We start from the raw sequence: 20,437 nt of genomic DNA on the forward strand, positions 1-20,437 counted from the left end.
TTCTTTTTTATTATTTCAATGTCCTTTTTTATATTTGTTATCTCTTTATTTAGGTGATCATAATGACTATCTATTGTTTTTCTAAGATCTGTGAATATCCTAACAATCATTGTTTTAAACTCTGCATCTGGTAATTTGGTTATATATGATTCATTCAGGTCCTTTTCTGGGGTTTTCTCTTGATTCATTTGGGTTGCATTTCTCTGCCTTCCCAGTTTTTCTGTGTATAAGAAGGTTTTAGCCACTAGAATCCAATGGATGTGGCTGCTGTGTTCCCTAGTTGTGGTCTATCTGCAGGCCCACCACCCCCTTTGCCACTGCCTCAGGTGTTCGGGTATGTTGTTGCCAGTGCTGGAACTCTGTGGCTGTCACTGCAGTTTCCGCCTCTCTTCCATGGGAGGGGCTATGTTCACGTGCCAGTGTCTACAAGCCTCTGCCGGCCTCGTCCTTCACACCACTGCCACAGCCTCGGCAGAGGGCAGGGGTTAGCACCTTTGCTCATCTGTGGATCTCTGCCTTTTCCCAGGCTTTCATCCTGCCCCTGTGGGCAGAGCCAGCTCATGTGTTGGCCACAAGCCTTGGCTCCGCGGGCCAGGTGAGGCTGTGCACCTGTGTGTCCTTGCTCAGTAGTGGGTCTCTGCCTTTTCCCGGGCTTTCACCTTTTCTGTGCAGGCGGGGTTGCAGACGGGCCCATAGCTGGGCCAGACTGCTTTCATGTGTTCTCCTCCACCCCTCCCAGGCTAGACTGAGCTCACACTGGGCCTCAGTTGTGACTGGCCTGGCTTCTGCCCCTTCTAACAGAACCATGCTTTGGTGTCCCACCACCGCCCATCTTCCGGCAAGCCCTCAGCAGTGTGGGTGGAGGTGCTGCAGCTCAGACTCTAACACTCCATACTGTAGTCCTGAACACTCCCTCCTTCTAAGTGAGTCTGCTCTGAGTGCTGCAGGAGAGCTTGTTTGGCTGGTGTCCTGCTTCCCTTTGTTGGTATTGCTGGTTCTAGGGGAAATATTCACTTCAGATTTGGAGACTGACTCAGCCCAAGGGTTAGGGTGGCTGTCCCTCAAAGTGTTTCTCCCTGTGCCTCCTAGATTACACTCTCTTCCTGTTTCTTTGGTCCTCTCCTCTTTCCTGTCCCCCAGAGCCCTGGGTGAGTGGTTGTAAAAGAGATTTTCTGTGCAGTCAAGATTCCTGGGTCTGAGAAATCTGTCTCTTTCTAACAAACAGTATCCTGACTTGTTTCACTGCTAAATACTGTCCATATGCCTTTTCTAGGCTCTGGGTCAGTAGGCTGGGGCTCTGTTCCTGGGGCCCAGGACCCTCCCCTCTCTGAAAAGCTCTCTTCATGCTCCGTGAGTCTCTCCAGGCTGCCATTTGCTCCGGGGAGCTGGGCAGCCCTCTCTGCATTTTTGTGTTTCCTACCATTCTCAATGTGGCTTCTTCAGTGTTCCTTGGTTGAAAAGTCCTTAGCTTAGTACAAAGTTGGTTTTTCCAGATGGTGGTTCTTAAAATTAAGTTGTAATCCACTTTGGTTCTGGGAGTTGGAAGTTGGTACGTCTGCCTACTCCATCACCATCTTGGGAAAAATCGTACTGTACTTTTTAAAGAAATACAAAATAATTTTGAATGTAAACAGTAATTGAAAAAAATAAAAATAAAAAATGAAGACTACAAAGATCTAGAATATATAAACATAATATCTGATAATAGTAAAGAGCTTCCGAAAACTGAAAAAGGCATGGTCCATAATAGAAATTGATAAATTAATCTTCATCAATATTTAAGACTTCTGTTTTTCAAAAAACATTCTTAAAAGAATAATGGGAGAAATATTTGCAAGGTACATATTTGAGAATTTAGTTGTGTCCAGAATATATAAAAATACCCCAAATCTCAAAAATAAGAAAATAAACAAATTGATTAAAAAATATACCATTGTTGAGGAGAAATGTATAACTGTGTAAGCTGTTCATTGTTATGTAATTTTATATAGCCCATAGGAAGGTCAATTTGACAGAATAAAAGATTTTAAATGCACTTTATTCTTCAACACAGCAAGTCCTTTATAAATACTGTATTTTTATATAGAAAAATATATTTCCATGTGTACAAAGAGGCATATACAGATGTTACTGAAGTATTGCTTATATTAGCAAAATATTGAACATTATCTAAATGTCCAACAATTGAAGAATGGTTAATAAACTATGATTCATCCATTATCCACATTACACTGAGCTATAATCCTGCAGTTAAAATGAATAAGTTACAGCTATGTGCCCTGCCATGATAAGAATCCTGCCCTACATCAGTAAATAAAGTTGCAGAACAAATATGCAGTGTTATCCTAAAACAAAGTAAAACCATATACTTATATATTTATACATATGCATGAACACTTATGTAAATGATCTAGAGTAACGTATACCAGACTTCCAACAAAGAGGAAGGGAAGGTGGGACAGAAGATGGTCAAGGGTATGTTTATTTTATGTTTTACATTTTAATAACAGCTTTATTGAGATATAGTTTACATACAATCCAGTTAACACAATTTAAATGTTCAATTCAATGTTTTTTAGTATATTCACAACTATTTTGGACCATTTTCATTCTCTTAAAAAAAAAGTATCAAAACCTCTTTATCCATTAGCTGTCTCTCCCCATTTCCTGTCAACCACACTGCCACATCCAGCCCTAGATAACCACTTTCTGTCTCAATGAGTTTGGTTATTTGGGACGTTTAAGATAAATTAAATCATACAATGTGTGGTTCCTTATTGCTTCTTTCACTTAGGATAATTTTTTCAAAGTTCATCCATGTATCAGTATGTCAAATCAATGTATTGCCAAACAACAGTCCATTGTAGCGATATACCACTTTTTTGTTTATCCATTCATCAGTTGATTGGCATTTGGGTTTTCACTTTTTGCTTGTCATGATTAATGCTGCTATAAGTATTTGCATACAGATTTTTGTGCATGTGCTGTATATATTTTTCCATTTTTTTACAATGAGAATATGTTTATATACTACTTATATAAAACTGAAGCATATAATAAATAATACTTTATATATATATATATATTAATGTATGCAATTTTATGAATAAGGCCTATTATCTGCACTTTACAGATGAGGAAACTAGGCTTAAGAAGGTGAATTGGTACATCCAAGATTACTGCTAATAAAAGAGAGAGCAGACATTCAAATAATTATTGTCTGGCTCCAAGGCTCACTCCCATAATAACAATGTGATGATGACAATTGTGATGGCTTCTTGGTAAGAGTATTCACTACAACCAAAATAGTATTATGATCATAAACAAGGAATAGGTTTATAAAAAAATAGAAGTATTAAGTATTTCAAATATACTGTTTTAAATGACTGCCCAATTTAGCAGCTTAAAATAACCCTGATTTTATGGTCACAGAACCAGTGGGTCAGGAAATATACAATGAGGAAAGATTTTTCTGCTCCACGATGTTGGCACCTCTGCTGGGAAAACTTGAAGACTGAGGTGGTTTAATGACCAGGAGATGGTATCATCTAAAGTCTTAATTCACTCATATGCTTGGGACCTGGGATGGGAAAACTCAAAGACTAGACATGCCAACCAAAGTGCTAGCATGTGGCCTGTCCACATGAATGGCTTCTTCAGTGTCCAGAGTCTTCAGGGTGATGTAACTTCTTACACGATAGCTTGGGGCCCAGAGAGTACCTGTTCCAGCAAGTAAAATAGAAATGGAAATCACCTTTTGTGATACATCCTCAGAATTCACACAGTATCATCCTCATAACCCTATGGGGTACAAGTGAGCCTGCAGTGTTCAACATCCTAAAATTTTATGGAACCACAAGAGACCTCAAATAGCAAAAGCAACCTTGAGAAAGAAGGATAAAGTTGAAGGCATCACATGTCCTGATTTCAAACTATATTTCAAAGCTATAGTAATGGAAGAGTATGACAGTGGCATAAAAAGAGACACCTAGACTAATGAAACAGAACAGAGGTCCCAGAAATAAACCCATGCATATACAGTCAGCTAATCTTTGACAAAGGCACCAAGAACACATAATGGGGAAACAATAGTTTCTTCAATAAATGATATTGAGAAAAACTGGATATCCACATTGTGAAGAATAAAACTGGACCTTTACCTGACACCATTCACAAAAATTAACTCCAAATCAATCTGGGACTTAAATGTGAAGCCTGAAACCATAAAACTTCTAAAAGAAAACATAAGGAAAAACTCCTGGACATTGGTTTTGGAAAATAAGTATTTTTTATATGGCACCAAAATCAGAGGCAACAAAAGCAAAAATTGACAAGTGGAACTACAAAACTATCAAATTAAAAAGCTTCTGAGCAGCTAATTAATAAAAGTTTTAATTAATTATTAATTTTATAATTAAAATTGTAATTAATTATTAATTTTATAATTAATTAAAATGTTAAATTAATTTAAAAAGCACAATGGAGTTTAGAGGCAACTTATGGAATAAGAAAATATTTGCAATCAATATATATATAATGTTTTAATATTCAATATATATAAGAAACTGATACAACTCAATCACAAAAACAAAACCATATAATCTGATTTAAACATCAGCAAAAAACTTGAATAGAGATTTTCTTTAAAAAATATTTTTAAAATATTTTATTTATTAATTTTAGAGAGGAGAGAGAGAGAGATAAAGAGAGAAGGAGGGGAGGAACAAGAAGCATAAACTCCTATATGTGCCTTGACCAGGCAAGCCCAGGGCTTCACAACAAAAACCTCAGCGTTCCAAGTCGATGCTTTATCCACTGCACCACCACAGGTCAGGCTAGACATTTTCTAAAAGAAGACAAAACCAACAAGTACTTAAAAAGATGCTCAACTTCACTAATTCTAAGATAAATGCAAATCAAAACCACAGTAAGATATCATATGAGACCTGTTAGGATGGCTATTATTAAAACAACATAAAAAAACAAAACAAAACAAAATATAACAAATGTTAGTTACAATATGGAGAAATTGAAACCCTTGTACACTGTTGGTAGGAATGCAAATCGTGCAGTTGCTATAAAAAACAGTATGAAGTTTCCTTAGAAAAATTAAGCAATCTCACTTCTGGGTAGTTAGACGAAACTTTTGAAGCATCTTAAAAAGATATTTGTACTCCCATGTTCATTGCAGCATTATTAATATTAGCAGAATGTTAAAAAAACAACAAAATATTCATCAATGAATAAGTGGAATATGCATACAATGGAGTATTATTCCACCTCTTTCTTTAAAAAATAAATTTTTATTAATTTTAATGGGGTGACATCAATAAATCAGGGTACATATATTCAAAGAAAACATGTCCAGGTTATATTGTCATTCAATTATGTTGCATACCCATCACCCAGAGTCAGATTGCCCTCCGTCACCTTCTATCTAGTTTTCTTTGTGTCCCTCCCCCACTCCCTCCTTCCCTCTCCCCGCCCCCTGTAACCACCACACTCTTGTCCATGTCTCTTAGTCTTGTTTTTTTTTTTTTGTATTTTTCTGAAGCTGGAAACGGGGAGAGACAGCCAGACAGACTCCCGCATGCGCCCGACCGGGATCCACCCGGCACACCCACCAGGGGCAAAGCTCTGCCCACCAGGGGGCGATGCTCTGCCCCTCCGGGGTGTCGCTTTGCCGCGACCAGAGCCACTCTAGCGCCTGGGGCAGAGGCCAAGGAGCCATCCCCAGCGCCCGGGCCATCTTTGCTCCAATGGAGCCTTGGCTGTGGGAGGGGAAGAGAGAGACAGAGAGGAAGGGGGGGGGTGGAGAAGCAAATGGGCACTTCTCCTATGTGCCCTGGCCGGGAATTGAACCCGGGTCCCCCGCACGCCAGGCCGACACTCTACCGCTGAGCCAACTGGCCAGGGCTTAGTCTTGTTTTTATGTCCCATCAATGTGTGGAATCCTGCAGTTCTTGTTTTTTTTCTGATTTACTTATTTCACTCCGTATAATGTTATGAAGATCCCACCATTTTGTTGTAAGTGATCCGATGTCATCATTTCTTATGGCTGAATAGTATACCATGGTGTATATGTGCCACATCTTCTTTATCCAGTCTTCTATTTTTTTTACAGTGATTAAAGCCTTTAAGCAAACTCTTGGCCAATACAGCAAGAATCCATAAAAGAGTAGTGGCCTTAACATGTTCACCAAGTCCAAGTTGGCCCCATCACCATGCCAAGTCCCTGCTAAATGCAAGCCAACCCCAGTTCAGTCTGTTAGGAGCTGTCCTAAGGAGCAGGATCCAGGAAAAGTACACATCCAGGAAAAGTCCGCATGGCATTGGAATTGTTGTCACAATTCTATATTTTGCAGCTCACGTCCAAGTCCCAATGACCGCTGCTTCTAGCTGGTAATGATTCAGGTAGACTGGAAAAGCCATCTGCAGCATGTGTGGAGATGGAGCTTCTGTTCTCCTCTGCCTGGAGAGATGAGACCAGGTTGCTTTTCCCTGGAGCTCTGTGACTGTGGCTTGGTAAAAAGAACCTTGGGATACACTAAGCTGGGTGGCAAAGGTAGATTCATAACAGAAGTTGGCAAAAGGGGAAAAGAGAGCTCTAAATTAGGAGTAGGTCCCAGCCTGAAATATGAATGGGGCATTGAGGTAGGAGGAATAAAGGAAACACTATATATTAAACAAAGCAGCAGAAAATAGGACTATCAACACCCACAACAGAGATCTTCGAGGGAAGAATAAAATTGACATGAGATCGATTAATAGGTGAAAATAAAAATTAATTACATATGTATGGAGGTCTCATAGATACGAGACCCTCAAAATGACTGAGGCAGGCTATTTATATAACATTTTTGGACAAAAAAAATATTGTTGAAGATTGAACAACATTGTTCAATTATTGAAGTTTGTGTTCTGGGTAGCAACCTAATGAAAAAGTAATAGTTTGTTTACACAATTTTCTCAGCCTTGAATTCCCTAACTTTGGTGATATGGATGTTTGCTCTCATCCTGGTACAAGAAAGGAGAATATTTTCATGTGGGAATTTTATTTCCTGCTTTCTTAGAGGGAAAAAGGCCAGAGTCAGTATATATATATTGTACTGGCTGTTTCTTAAGTAACTTTAATTCAAAATAATCAGTATGTCACTTTGGCATATTTTGGGGTAGCTTTCTTAAGCCCCAACATAAACGATTACTCTCAGTTTTCTTGGCTGATGGAGTAGCACAGTGTAGTGTAAGGAGCTTGTGTCTGGAATTCACATTGTGGCTCTCTTTATTGGGAGCTATTTGTTCCTAGGAAAGTCATTTAATCTTTCTGAGTCTTGGTTTAATCACCTGTGAAACACAGGGGTTGTACTGAAGATAATAAACACTGCTTCTTGCTGTTCTGGCTTTCTGTTATAAAGTGAATTAAAATTCCCAAGTTTCAATTTTATTCATGAAGAGTCTTATATCTAAATGATCTGAGGGCAACCAAGCTATTTTTATCACCCACAATGCTGAAAAACCTACCATTAGTGATCCATTTCATTGGGATTAGCACTGTCTCCTCCTGCTAATCTTCTCTTTGAGAAAATAAACATGTAACAGCACTTCATTTCAGTGAATAAATGGGGTTACTTTTGTGTGGATAAAAAAATCAAGGATATTGATAGTCAGAGCTTGGAGGTGGGAAGGAAAGGGTGCAGCGCAGAGAGACTGGAAGGGTGTAAGGGACAGATTTCACCTCCTTCACATGTTTTTTGCAGCTTGGCTCTGAGCATTGTTATGACTCAACCTCTCTGTGCTTCGCAAGGCTGAAATAAGAATAGTCTCTATTTGGTACCAAATCAGTACAGGGAGTCCCTGGCTGAACGTCCGATTCAGGTATTTCTGAAAGATTTTGAATGGAGTTCTTTGTTTTGAAAAACAAGAACTTTATTGGAAGAGCCAAAATACTCTTGAATAAACCATGTACATAGTTATAAAATTATTAACAGGCATATACATCTATCACAATAACCATAAGTATCAAGAATCTGGGTCAAAATTTCCTACCTCTTTGTTTCATTCTGTTCCGATCATGTTTTCTTCTCAGTTCCATGTTGGTAATCAGTAGTTGCAAAGACTGCCTCATCTGTCTTTGTTGATCAAGCCTATCTCTTATCACCAGAACTTAATCTTGCCTCTCCTGGGGGGAGAAAAAGCAATCTTTTCCTCTGCATTCCCTCAATGTTGAGGTACTATTAGTAATAAAGAAAATCTGACTTTAATGGTGAAATACCTATAAATGAAGTTGTTCCTTTTCTTTTCTCTAATAAAACCTATCATTTATTGAGCCTTGCTATGTCTCAGGCACTTGTATCACTTCATTTCATTATTTCACTTTTCTACTGATTTCATAGGTAGGTCATTGGTATTGAGTTGTTCTCCAAGATACTCCAGCTAGGCCGTGGCCGCTTGGCTCAGTGGTAGAGCGTCGGCCTGGCGTGCAAGAGTCCTGGGTTCGATTCCCAGCCAGGGCACACAGGAGAAGCGCCCATCTGCTTCTCCACCCCTCCCCCTCTCCTTCCTCTCTGTTTCTCTCTTCCCCTTCCACAGCCAAGGCTCCATTGGAGCAAAGTTGGCCGGGGCACTGAGGATGGCTCCATGGCCTCTGCCTCAGGCACTAGAATGGCTCTGGTCACAACAGAGCGACACCCCAGATGGGCAGAGCATCGCCCCCTGATGGGCATGCCAGGTGGGTCCCGGTTGGGCGCATGCGGGAGTCTGTCTGACTGCCTCCCGTTTCCAACTTCAGAAAAAAAAAAAAAAAAAAAAAAAGATATTCCAGCTAGTGCTTTTTGGCTCCGGAGTGGAGCTTTAGCACTCTGCACTAGCCTGTCCTTTTTGTTCGGTATCCATCTGCACACTCGGGACTACCCAAGCTGCTTAGTGGGAGAGAGGTTTCCTCCCTTGGTGGCAAACAATGATTAATTCTCATGACTTAGAGGACAAAGACCTAGCTCGTGGGGAAAACACTCACACAATTATCAGCTCAGGAAATTCAAATTCCTCTTCTTATTTTCCATTCTATACCTTTATTTCATATTATTCTTGCAGTAGTTGCCAGCAGAATCAAAGAATAATTGGAGACTGAGGCCTAAAAGTCTATGTCTTTTTGCCTACTAATGTGTGAGTTGTACCTAAATGTGTATACCTAAGGTTGTTTTTTTTTTTTAATCTCATTTTTAGTTAACAATTTCAACTTAGCAAAAGCACTAAACCACTTAACTCAAACATGGCATTCAATGGATGAATTTATAATTTCTTTCCAAGCTGCAGTTTAAAAAAGGAACGTTGACTTGAAAATCTGAAGACCTGTGTCCCAATTTTGGATCTGCCACTTATTAGCCTGTAATATTACACAAATCCATTAAATCATACTAGATTTGTTTCTTTATCTATAAAGTACAAATGATGATATTTTCCTTGCCTAATTCACAGAGATAATAAGGTAGGGATCTCATTATTAAGAAGTGCTTTGTAAATCCCAAAGTGTTCTACAGATATAAACCATTAGGCAAGATGAAGTTAAAGGTCACCTCCAAAGGTCACCAGAGAAAAGGAGACTTTCAGCAGGACTCTAAGCAAGGGATTCACTAAGGATTGACTCAGGGAAAAATTGTCATTCTCACAGTTGTTTTACCTTATCTTAGCTTAAGCAGTACAGATCCAAACTGGATTTCCGGCTGGATCCATGATGATCTTCAACTCTCTGACTTCTAAGAAACCAGTCTTATTCCCAGCTAAACAGTACTCCAATTCTAGAGGGGGAGTGGTATGTTGATTAAGAGACCCCTTGACACCAGTGAAACTGAGGACATCGATAATGCTGGTTGGGTGACCAAACTAAAATGTAGGGAATTGATTGTATGCCCCATTGGTTATAAGAATGGAGTTATTGCAATAGAATGAGAGACAGAAGAAAAGGTAGGCTGTGGATCCTGTGTGAAGCTATGGGTACCTCAACTCGTGAAAGTCAATCCCAACTTAGAACAGAAATTGCCTTACGGGTAGTCCAGGCAGTGCTCAGCACAGTGTAAGCGCTCACGCAAAAACAATGTGATGGTAATAATGACTGTTCTTAGTCTTTTTCTATTTTCCTTGGCTATAGGCTTTCTAGAGATGTGTGCGAATGCAAGCTACCAGTGCCCAGAAAGAAGACTGAAGTAAGGGGCGTGGACGTTAATGGCAGGTCTGGAAATTTGGTACTGAACCCCTTTCCCCGCCCTCGCTCCCTTACCCACAACCCCCATCCCCATACAGGCACAGTCAAGCTTGGGAGACTGAAAGGGTTTTACTTCCGCCTGGCTGCAGGAACCACAAGTTCCAGTCTAGGTCGGAATTGGGATAATCATACTCAAAATACACCCAGAGGCTCTCACACACCCAGACGCGCGCGCATCCCCGGGCCTTGGGGCGCACGTGAGCCCACGCCCCGTTCACCCAGCCCTGCCTCGCGCCAGAGCATCCTCAGCAGCTGCTACAGAAGCAACCTCCTCCTCCTCCCTGTCCTCATCCTTCTCCTCCTCCTACCGCCACCGCTGCCGCTGCTGCGGTGTCTCCTATCCCCTCTCGTCCTCCTTCCCCTAGTTCCTGCTCCTCCTCCCAGCCCCGGCTCCTCCTGCTCCGTGGCGAAGGGCAGAACCCTCAGCACCGGCTCCGGCTCCCGCTCCCTCTCGCCAGGAAGAGACTGGAACAGGTCTGTGTGGAGGGCGCTTTGTTGCGGGCTGTTGGAGCGCCAGGGCTCCAAAAGCCACTGGGAGGGCACGGGGCAGACGGAAGGGTAGATTATTTTCAGTTTTGGGTCTTTTTCCATGAATAGATGGGGTACGATGGGGTGAAAAGGCACTGGATCCCTTTGCCAGTACGCAGTCCCTCTCGCTTCAAGGCGAGAGAACACCCAAGCTGCCGGGACTCCTGCTCCCCGCCCACCCCAAAGCTCTCTTTCTTTGCGCTCCCCCACCTCCTGCATATACTTCTCAGAGCTGAGCTTTCTCTTGTTCTTGGATCTTATGATGGGGGCGGGGAGAGATGGATGGAGTTGATTCAGCCGGGCACCTGCGTGCATGGGGCTTTGTTACATACAACAAAAACCAGTCCTCAGCAGCTTCCAGTTCCACGCTAGGCTGCAGTCTGCCGGTGGTGTGGGGTGTGGGCTGGGCAGGCTAAGGAAGTGAGAGCATGTGAGAGGGCACTCCCTGTTTGTCACAGGGCACAGAAGAATGCAGTGGTGTGTGCCACGGAGATAGTGCGGGTTTTTTGTGGGATTCAGTGAGTGTGAGTGATGTGTGTATGTGTGTGTATGTGTTCGCGCGCACGCCTTGGGGCTGGGCTACTCCTGGCATTACATGCCCTTGGGTATCATCCCATGCCAAGCCAGATTGCAGTAATATGCAGGTGGATCAGGTCCAACCTGTTCTGCCCACATTGGAAGGGTAATGAGGGTTTCAAAGTGATGGACACCCCCTCCCCAAGCTAGGGCTCTTGCTTAAGATATTGTGGATGTGGAAATGTCTAGCTAGGTTGACCAAGTCTTAATGGACATCGTTATTGTTCCCCCAAAGATGCCCAACTTTCTTAGCAGGTTTCTGCCTCTTCGCCAATGAGCACCCACATCTCTTACAGTGATCCCTGCAGTAACTACCGCTACCCCTTTAACGAGTGGATACTCATTTCTTCTTTACTTCAACAATATTAAGATGATATAGAGATGTATGTTTGAAGAAAAAAGAACGTACTAAATGCAGCTTTATATTAGTTGTGAATTTGGATTAGAGTATTTTTCCTTGATCCACAAAGTGTGAATTGGAATAGCCATTATTTTTTTTTTAATCAGAGAAAAAAAAAAGCTCAATAAAAATGGACAAAACTGCTAAACCTTCTCTTTGACATTTTTATTTGTGGTTTTAATAAAGCATAGCTTTTGGGGATCCAAAAATACAGTTGAGGATAGCGATCATTCAAACAACTGACATTTATTAAACACCTGCTAAGTACTCATAGTAATGTTAAGTATTGGAAGTATGGAAATGAATAAAACATCATCTCAGCTCTCAGGGAGTGCACAGTATGGTAGGCAAGATAGAGTGTGTAAACAGATAATTATAGTAGAGTGTGACAGGGACAGGCAGGGTACTGTGAAAGATCACAGAGGAAGCATGCCTGGCTGGAGGTGGGATGTGTGATCAAGAAAGGATTCACTAAAGAGGAGGCATTTGAATGAGTCTTGAGGATTCATTCACCAGGCTGTTAAGCTGAAGGAACAGCATGTCTAAAGGCAGAGGAGTCATAATTAAAGAAGACTGCAGGGGGTCCTCAGAAGTGTTACTGTCATTTTCTTAGCCAACGCAGAATGAATCTACCTGGACTAGGTTAGTTCCTGCTTAATGGTGAATTCAAACAGAGCCGTATTGGGTGGGAGGAGGTAGAGGAGGGGATGTGTGTGTGGGGATAAATGGTGATGGAAGGAGACTTAACTTGAGGTGAACATAAAATGCAATATATAGATGATGTATTATAGAATTGTACACCTGGTACCTATATAATTTTGTAATTTTATTAACTAATGATGCTGCAATAAATTCAATTAAAAAATAAAAGGAGCCAGTATTGCAGATTGATAAAGATCAGAACACATCCCCATCTTAAGAAATGTCTAGCTGACCTCTGGTGGTGCAGTGAATAAAGCATTTTACCTGCAACACTGAGGTTGCTGGTTTGAAACCCCAGCCATGCAGGATCTAGGCACATGTGAGAACCAACTATGAGCTGATATTTCCTGTTCCTTCTCCCACCTTTTTTCTCTCTTTCCTCTCTCTAAAACCAGTAAATAAAAGTATTATAAAAATGAAAAAGAAATGTTTAGTTCATTTTTTAATATCAGTGTGTTTTGCTTTAAGCAAATATGGTATGTGTAAGTATGAATTTACAAGGCAAATGAAATAGATGGATAGTATGCAAATTGCAGCGTTTGTTACTTTAGAAAAGGATTTATAATCAGATCAACTTAAATAACAGTGCCCATCTGGCTTTTACAGTGAAATTTTTACCCAAATTACATTTACATAGACTTTTTCACATAGCCAAATGGATGGTGTACCAAAGAAAGATATACCTACCTGTATTACATTTTGCACAAGTTACTAATTTTAATAGAGTTACTTTCCCTCATGTTGGGGATGTTTAATAAATTCTGTAATAAAACATGAAACAACAGTAATAAATATTAAATCTATTATGTCATACTTTATCATTAGAATTGTATATAAAATACAAATGAACCAGCACAGAGTCTTCAGGGATTTTAAATTTTAAGTACTTTTAGTAGTATCACTGGTAATTAATAATGACACAAGATTCTGTGTTGTATATTAGTTTTGAAATGGATATATGATGAGAAGTATAATACTCATGCAGTTAAGCAAGAACAAGGACACATTCCAGGTCTCCTCTTTTGTTGTTTTGTTTTTTGTGTGTGCTGATTACGTGGGCTGATGGGTGGCACCGGAAATGAACCTCTCAAGAGATGCATGATTTCTACAGGAAGTGCCTAGTGGGCACAAAATTATGCTAGTTAACAGCATAGCTCTGAGGGCTTAGACCACCATCCTGAGACTCCCCTCTCTTAAATAAAAACCAAAAATAGCTCGGGGTTCTATTTTAAAGGAATTCAGCAGAATTAGGTGAGCTTTCATTGATTTCCTCCCTAGTTTAGCCAATTCCCTACTACAGAGGAAATGATGGCCTGGGGTCCTTTGGGCACACCAAGGTCCTTTGTTTATGGTCTGTCAATACCATAAAGTATCAAGGCAATATTTCTAAAAAACATTCCCATAGCTTGGGCTGGAGTAGAAATGATCTGTCTGCTATGTCAATACTCAGATCAGTCTAGTGGAAAGACCAGTATTTTTCTTAATGTGGGTTCCAAAGAAGACTAGTTCCATAAAATGCTCGAGTGTATTACACACACACACACACACACACACACACACACACACACACACACACACACACACACACAGAGTGTTTGAGAGTTTTGTGGTCAAGTTTAATTTAGGAGATTCTTGCTTTAACAGAAACAGGTTTATTTAATGCAGAGCTTCTAAAAGGCTTTACTATGCTAATGTATATAGCAACTCTCTAGGAGAATAACATGCAGTTTTCCCCACAGAACCTGGTGTTTCAGCAATCATTTGGTTGGACTGGTGTTGAGAAGAAATTTCTTTAGACAATGATTGGCAAAAGAATTTCCCGCTCAGTTCAGAGGCTGTTGGTTTCTTGCTGGGTACACTGGATCACTTGCTTCATTCACTCCTCTAGGATTTCCTTCTCCCACGTGTAAAACAGGTTGATAATAATCATTACACTTACCGATTGTGATGGTGTGATGACAACTAAGATAATATCTCTGCAAGTATTTTGAGCTCTTTAAAAGAAAGGCTTTATAAAAACTTGAAGTTATTATGAAAGGGAAGTAAAGAACTAAGGCGATTATTCCAATAATTCAGGCTTAAATCCTGTTTTTCTACTGCATTCTTGGGCAGACTGCCTCAGTTCTCTACTCTGCTTTGACTGGAAAGACCTATCCTTATTCAACCTTAGGTGATTCAGATCTCTGGCCTTTCTTCTTTTCACACACTGGAAATTTCAGCATGGCCTTTAATTTCCTGGCCCAAAGGTATCATCAGTATAGCCTGAAGAAAAATCTCATCAATCTGAATACACTCTGCTGACCAGAGAACCCTGGAAGTGGAAATTAAGTTGAGTTTAAATGTTACTTTTATTCTTCAGAGCCATTTTCTTGCAGAAAAAAAGTTCTAAAAGACCATATTGGAAGCTAGTTGCTACAGGTTACATCTCCAGTGGCACCAAAGCCCTATTTGAGCTGGAGCTCGTTTGCAGATAAGGTTTATTGACACTTGTAGGGCTCATTTTGCCAGTAGGAAGGCATGGTCATCTTTAAGGAAATTTAAAGGCAAAGAAAATGAACTCATGTGACTAATGACCCTTTCTACTTCCTGTGACTCTCAATTAATTCATTCAAACTTTATCCTTTGCAAGGTGCCTTGAAAAAAGAGTGGAGTCCTTGAGAATAATCATTGCAAACTAGGTTTAGGGTAGAAATTGATCTGCAGGCATTAGAGTTACTAGCTCTACACTGCTCTGTACATGGGCTAGCTATTCTCTACATGAAAGTAGCATGCTTCAGTTGAAGTAGGAAAGATTTAAGTTAGACACAGAGAAAATGGTATGACTTTAAGTTTGTGAGTGAAGTCATTCTCTGTTCTGAAGAGTTTAGTAGAAATTCCTGTCAAGTAGGGAAGATTCATAGGATGGTAGAACTGAAAGTGTCCTTTGCAGTTTATCCAGTGCAAACTGTGTTTGGAGGAGGAAAATGAGGGAGTGAAGTGAGTTGCATAAGGTCACACAGCAATCACATGACGGAACAGAAGTCATCCTAAAGGTTAAAACTATCACTTGCTGTTATCTGCTGCCTCCTAATGCTCTTTTTACTAGACCTAACTATCTTCTTGTGTAGCTCAGGGGAGTACAGATTCACTCATTTAGTGGGACTTGGAGGACATGTCCAAAACCTGAGTTTTGTGGATTCTTTGTGGCAGCTTGATCAGATGGACAGGTTTCTAGTAGAGCTGTACAGGACCATGCTTCCCCTTCCATTTTCCTTCATTCTTCTTGGTAAGTTGTTTTATGAGTCACCAAGCCAAGCAGCCAGCTGGGAACCTGAGGTCTGGGTGTTCTGGCTAGATACTCAGTGGGTAAATCAATCATCCTAGTACTTCTACTTTGGTGGTTATTAACTTTTTTGTGGAATAAGGTACTTCTTGAAAGTCTGAAGAAAGCTACTGATACACTTCCAAAAGGACTCACCCACTAACATGTGCATATAATTTCAAGGCCATGTAAGGCTCCAACTCTGCTTACTCTTGTTGGTACACAGCCTATGGTCACTTGTAGATGCTTTCTAAGGGTCCCAGAGCTGGGATCATCAACCTTAACTTGTTGGAAATTAGAAATACTGGGATGAACCCTGTGTCAAATAGACTGGGAGAGGAGGAGATAGGGTAGAATATTTTGGGGATAAAAGAGTGGAATTGAATCCTGGACTACAGGTGAAAACAGAAAAAGAATGGAAATGAACTAGTCATATTCCCTTCTCCCAAGCTTATGTAAAAGATGAGGGGAAATAACACATGGCAGAAAGAATGGTGGGAGATATGGATAGATGGGAGAGAAAGGTCATTCTAGAGAGGTGTCAATCATACCATAATTGTATGAACTGCAACTCTTCTAAAAGAGTGCAACAACACTACCACTTCTTTCCAGCATTCCTTCCCCTAGTTCAAGCTCTACATAGCAACAGCTCATGGCTTTGGGCATTAGAAACTGTCTTAGATGCTGGAACACCATGTCCTTGAAGAGGACATTTTTTGAGGCTGGGAGTGGGAACTGGGCATTTTAGGGGAATGGCACAGTTTGCCTCACTTCTTGTTTAAAACATTTTTTATGATCAAAATAATATATGCTTATGCTTGTAAAAATAGAAATATGAAGTATAATGTTTCTAGACTCTCTGCCACTGGTCCTCCACTATGTTCACAGTTTAGTATGTATCATTTTGTGCATATTAAAATGATTCTATGAATAAATAATACTAAATAATAAATATAATACTAAAATTATTTATGAATATTAATATTCATATATTCATAAATAATAAAAGAAGTGACCAATGCTCCACACACTCTTCTACACCATGCTTTTCATTGAACTATATGTCAGGAGGTCTTTCCTGCCAGTATACATCTAGTTATTTCATTTGAAAAAAAAAAGTTGCATAGTGCTCTTACACAACTATGACATACTTTCTTTAGTCCAACTGTTAATGATCAATATTTACATTATTTCTAATTATTAAAATTATTAAGTATTGTTGCAGCATGCCCTCTTTTATATGCATTGGTGCATACTGTCGCAAGTGTTTGTGTACTATAAATTCACAGTAACTAAATTGATGATTCAGAGTTTGGTTTGTTCATCTTTGATTTTAATAGAGCTCTATAAGAAGTCTGAAGCAACTTACGTTCCCACCAACAAGGGCTATTTCACCATGCTCTTCCTCACCAATTTTAGATATTATTGATCTTTTCAATATTTTATGATGATAGCTGAATTTATTTATTTATTTTTGTATTTTTCCGAAGCTGGAAACGGGGAGGCAGTCAGACAGACTCCCACATGCGCCCGACTGGGATCCACCCGGCATGCCCACCAGGGGGCGATGCTCTGCCCATCTTTGGGCGTCACTCTGCCGCAATCAGAGCCATTCTAGCCCCTGAATCAGAGGCCACAGAGCCATCCTCAGCGCCCGGGCAAACTTTGCTCCAGTGGAGCCTTGGCTGCGGGAGGGGAAGAGAGAGACAGAGAGGAAGGAGAGGAGGAGGGGTGGAGAAGCAGATGGGCGCTTCTCCTGTGTGCCCTGGCCGGGAATCGAACCCAGGACTCCTGCACGCCAGGCCGACACTCTACCACTGAGCCAACCGGCCAGGGCTAAAAAATATTTTTATTTGCATTTCTTGAGTACTGGTGAGGTTGAACATCTTTTTGTATATTTATTGGCCATCTGTATTTCTTCCTCTGTGTTGCCACTTCATATTCTTTGCTTGTTTTTCTATTGAGTTGTTCTTTCTTGTTTTGATAATTGGAATGTCTTTGTGTATTTCAGATAGTAACTATACAACTTTTATGTCTGTTGCAAAAATTAAGCAGTTTATTGTTTATCTGTTAACTTTGATTTTAGTGTCATTCATTGTATAGAAATATGTGAAATATTTGAAAATCATTATTGTCACTTTATGCCTTAATGACCACTCAATGCTACAGTAAATATTCTTGGACTATATAATATGCATTTGGCTAATTATTTCTTTAAGATAAATTTCTAGCATTGAATTTGTTCAGTTTCTTTTTCTTGATATTGCCAAATTGCTCTCTAATGTGTTTTTATTAACTCATACTCCAACCATAGTATACAGAAATACCCTCTACTACTCTTCTTGATGTCTTCAGGTTTTGCTTCTTAAATAAAGTGCTAGGCAGGAATTAATATTTGGCACCACAAAGGCTTGGAACAGAAATCCCTAGCTGCACATGAAGCACATTTAATACATGCTTCACCTTCAATTATTTAAGCAAACATGTTTTTTTTTTAAAATTCATTTCCAACTAGAATTGTGTTTAAAGCATTTTCCAACATCAAGTCCCTCTAAATCTACTGTGAAATGAATGGCCATTTAGGGTCATTTCTGCTGGCAGTAGCAAACAATGATAAACTAACTAGAGATCTACCATGTAAGATAAGTGAGAAAAAGCTCTTGCTGCATCTTTTCTGTGAGATCTGCTAAATTTTTTTCAGAATTTTCCAGAAGGTGAGTGTTGAGTAGAAGTCAGCTTCTATCAACTTGGCTTCCTGTAAAAAGGATGAGTTAAGGCCCTCCCATGAGAAGCTATTGTTAACAAATCAACAGTGATGTCATCCTCTGGAAAGGGAATAGTGCCAAACAGGTACAGGTAGCTGTAGCTCTTCCCCTCACTCTGCCTGACCTTCTTGTATCTCTATTCTGCCAACATCTAGATATGGTGAAGGGCAATTTGGTGTTTGCTTTAGGTCAAGGGGGGAGTTTATAGATTAAGAGAAGATGGAAGTTTATGTGGCTTAAGAACTACCTTTGTCTGAGGAGAGCCAGCAGTAACCTTAAAATCCCTTGGGGTTGCAACGCAGTGGAGGGGGAGCACGAGAGTGGTGACAGCTGTTATTCATTTTACAGATGGAAAAGACGGATCAAGAAAGGAAAAATACTCTGAAAGTTGGACATTTCTGGAAAAGGCTGCTGACATAGCCCCTTACCTCAGCACTTGCTAGCTAAAATTTTGGCAACTTCTCTCCCCTAGGAATGGATATAAGTGGCTTTAAAAGTGTAGCTTCCTAATTTGATAGATTTCAGAATGCCCTTTGTACTTACACGTTGTTCACTTTATCTAGTGTGGTACTTACACAGCCCTGTTACAAAGCTCATTTTGTGGTACTTACACACCCCTGGGATGCCTATAAGCTATCAGAAGATGTGTGGGTTGTCTCCAGAGGAATAATTTGGATTATGTGAACTATTGACAATGATAATTTGTGGTTTTTTTATTTACCTCACAATCTTGGGATTTGGCAAATTGCTTTAGAGCCTACCTACTATTTGTTTTTTGTTTTCTTTTAAAAGTTTAGACTAGAATGAAGGTAGTTCACCAAGTACCTGATGATAAGATAATATAATTATTAATCTTTGCTTCCTTGAAAAAAAAAGACTTTGGTTGTTAAACTAATGAATATGTCATCTTAAAGCTCGGGTGTCTCTTCTTTAATGCTGAATAATTTAAAACTGAAACATTATAACCACAATATGGTCCTATACATGAATTATATGATACATTTCTCCTTATGCATGGTCATAAAGGGAAAGGCCATATTATCTTTTCTTTTTCAAACTATGTTTCTAAAAAGAAAAACTTTTAATACAACTGGGGGTTGTCATGTTTGGTTTTCCAATGAATTATTTTGTGAAGGTAGCATTGCTTTTTAACTCTGATTAGAAGTAGGAAGGGACATCTGTCTCCATATTTAAACTAGAAAGAAAAATCTCATTAAGAAGCAGAGATTTGGTAAATGGAACTTACAGTGAATTCAGAGGCAGAAGACCTGAGTTCCAGTTCTGGTTTTGTTACTAATTAGCTGTGTGACTTGAACAAGTGCTTAAATGTCTTTGAGCCCAAGATTCCTCACATATAGAATTAAGACAGAGTTAGAAGAAGATTAGATTACAGTGCTTTCCATTCCATCAAAGTATATTTGTTTCCAAAGTCAAGCTCATTTTGTAACAGAATTACTTGGGGTCACTTTTAAAAATACGTTTGAGTAGCCACATCAACCAGCTGAATCTGAGACTGCAATAGTGAGCCCAAGAAATCTATTTGTAATCCATTCCTTATATGATTCATAGAAGGCCATACACCCCTCCTACAGTAACTTTCAGGAGGCAAGATCTCCTGAGCTTTCTAGCCTGAGGGAATGAAACTGTTTTCCAAAGTGGTAAAGTTCAGGACTCCACGTAGCTCTGGCTTAGAAACCTATGATATGAGACTGCATTTGGGAGGCTGGTTTATACAGAGGTGAGTAGAGATCAGAATGTTATTTTAGTAAGAGTAGGTCTGGATGAACAAACTGACCAGTTGTTCAATAACGTGTATCTTTCAGGCCCTTTACATGCAATCTTCAGTAGAAGTGTTTTGGAGAAAGGACAAAGTGGTGTCCAGAACTCTCACCCTTTCTGCCCAAGCT

General features: G+C 39.9%; 1 protein-coding gene across 2 annotated transcripts in view; it reads left to right on the forward strand.

The window, feature by feature from the left end:
* Nucleotides 1-10,564: 10,564 nt before the first annotated feature.
* Nucleotides 10,565-20,437, forward strand: part of PAK3 (p21 (RAC1) activated kinase 3) — a 271,892-nt gene continuing 262,019 nt past the window's right edge. For both annotated transcript variants that reach the window (XM_066356523.1, XM_066356530.1), the window contains exon 1: nt 10,565-10,732. The gene's annotated coding sequence lies outside the window, so the exon portion shown is untranslated. The remainder of the gene's footprint in view (nt 10,733-20,437) is intronic.

The sequence above is a fragment of the Saccopteryx leptura genome, chromosome X, assembly GCF_036850995.1.
Source record: "Saccopteryx leptura isolate mSacLep1 chromosome X, mSacLep1_pri_phased_curated, whole genome shotgun sequence".
Taxonomy (NCBI): domain Eukaryota; kingdom Metazoa; phylum Chordata; class Mammalia; order Chiroptera; family Emballonuridae; genus Saccopteryx; species Saccopteryx leptura.